The 2439-nt window shown below is 39.4% G+C and overlaps 1 non-coding gene across 1 annotated transcript; it reads left to right on the top strand.

The window, feature by feature from the left end:
- Positions 1–940: 940 nt before the first annotated feature.
- Positions 941–1047, top strand: LOC127099134 (small nucleolar RNA R71). Its single transcript, XR_007793683.1, has one exon. It is a non-coding gene; the product is annotated as a small nucleolar RNA R71 (small nucleolar RNA).
- The last annotated feature ends 1392 nt before the right edge of the window (positions 1048–2439 follow it).

Here is a 2439-nt window from a genome sequence, read left to right as displayed (position 1 = left end):
GCGTAGGGGTGCTAATACCTTCCCTTCGCATAACCGACTCCCGATCCCATTCTCTTTGGTCGCGAGACCATGCTTTTTTCCAGGTTTACTTCGAGCGTTTCCTTTCCCTCTTTTGGGATAAATAACGCACGGTGGCGGCTCTGTTGTCTTCGTTTCCCGCCGGTTTTTCGCGTAATGCGACAATTGTCCTCCAGGTGTAGTCTGAGGGGCTTGGTTTAAAGCTACCTGAGAGATCTGGGTTTCAAGCATCTTGGTATGAGTAACTATTTGGTCAACCTTGGTTCCTAACTGAGTAATCAATTCATTAACATGAATGTTTTGGTTCATGAACTCCTTGTTTTGTTGCGTTTGAACGGTGATAAAATTTTCCATAATTTTCTCAAGGCTCGGCTTTGGTGGTACAGGTTGCATAGGTTGATTTGATCTAGGGGCTTGATAACTAGGTCTCGGAGATGCATTATTTTGAATAGGGTTATTGTTTTTATAGGATAAGTTCGGGTGATTCCTCCATCCAGGGTTATAGGTATTCGAGTGTGGGTTCCCTTGGGTGTAGTTCACTTGCTCGGAGTGGGTTTCGTTTAATAGACTGCATTATGCGGATTGGTGTCCTTTGGTTCCACATATCTCACAATCCGACGAAACTGCGGCTACAGTATTCGGGTTTATGCACATATGCTCGACTTTGAGGGCTAATGCATCCATTTTAGCTTGCATCATGTCTATAGAGCTTAGTTCATGCACTCCTCCTTGGGCTTCCTTCTTCTCAATTGTCGCTCGTTCGACTCCCCATGATTGATGGTTTTGAGCCATATCTTCGATGAGGGCACTAGCTTCAGGATAAGGTTTGTTCATCAGAGCACCGTCTGCGGCAGCGTCGATGGTCATCTTTGTGTTGTAATGAAGTCCATTATAAAAGGTTTGAATGATTAACCAATTTTCTAAACCATGATGTGGGAATGCTCGTAACAACTCTTTATATCTCTCCCAAGCTTCGAACAGCGATTCTCCTTGGTTTTGGGTAAATCTAGTTATATGGTTTCGAAGAACGGCGGTCTTACTCGGGGGAAAATATCTAGCAAGGAAAACTCTTCTAAGGTTATCCCAAGTCGTAATGGAATTGGGTGGAAGTGAATCTAACCATGATATGGCTTTATCTCTGAGGGAAAAAGGAAATAATCTTAAACGTATTGCCTCAGGAGAAGCTCCATTGGTTTTAAAAGTATCTGCTAATTGAAGAAATATTTTTAAATGTTGGTTAGGGTTCTCGGTAGCGAGACCCGTGAATTGTCACTGTTGCACTAGTTGCAACAGGGATGGTTTAAGTTCGAAATTATTAGCTGAGATGATTGGGTTTACTATACTAGAACTAGGTTCTTCATTAGATGGTTGAGTGAAGTCCTTAAGTGGTCTTTGGTTTTGATCTTCGGCCATAGCTCTCTTAATTCTATGAAAAAATAAACGTGCGCGAGCGTAACGTTCAGGTTCCGCCAGAGGGTTTACTAAATTTAAACTTCCGGTGCTGCAAGTTCTTCGCATTGACCGGCGGGAAATAACCTAAGTCTAAACGATATAACAACAGGAAAATGAAATTTGACGAAATTGGTCCCCGGCAACAGCGCCAAAAACTTGATGCGTGGTTTTCGCAAGTATACGAACGCGTCAGAGTAATATAAAAGATTATCGAATCCACAGAGACCAAGTGTCAAGCTATCGTTATCTATTGTTATGGTGTTTATCAAAGGTAATTGAAATAGGTGTTTTCAGAGTGTGCACTAAAAATTAAAGTGTTAAATAAAGATTAATTAATAAAGACAGGGTCGAATGTAATTCACATAATTAATTGATAATCCAAGTACTTGCTAATAGAATTACTTATGGGCAATGTTTCCTACTTTGAAAAGAACTAATTTAACGGGAACTGTCGCTTTCGCGTATTCAGAACCGAGTTGTACTCCCTAATCGAACCCTCTTATTGTCACTTATAAAAAGGCGCGCATTGCGTTAGAGTAGTAAACCTATTTTTAAGAAATATAGTATCTTGACTAAGTTGAAAAGTATTATAACCTGGATTTCTTAACCAAAAGAGGTTCTTACGAACCAGACTCTAAACTTATAAACGCGTCCGAAAATAGTTTTAAAATCTCTTTTCTTCTTAATGTTAAAAACTCCTAATGAACTAAACAAAGCGCTTTCGCTGTTTTTGAAATAGTTAAAAACAATTAAGTTTAAATAGATGTTGGACGGCTTTCGATCTTACCCAACGGAATTGAAGTGCGGGAAAACTTAAGTTGAAAGTTAAAATAGCCCTTAAGTGTTTCTACGAACAATTGTATGGATTATCGGTTCAATTACGATCCTTACATTCTAACCTTATATATTTAGTTAGACATGATAAAGTAAAAGTGCATTAATTTAAATAAAAGTAGTGCGAGTGCGGAA

Source organism: Lathyrus oleraceus, chromosome 6 (genome assembly GCF_024323335.1).
Source record: "Lathyrus oleraceus cultivar Zhongwan6 chromosome 6, CAAS_Psat_ZW6_1.0, whole genome shotgun sequence".
Taxonomy (NCBI): Eukaryota; Viridiplantae; Streptophyta; class Magnoliopsida; order Fabales; family Fabaceae; genus Lathyrus; species Lathyrus oleraceus.
Note: the sequence above shows the minus strand (reverse complement) of the source record. Positions and strands in the feature narration are given on the sequence as shown.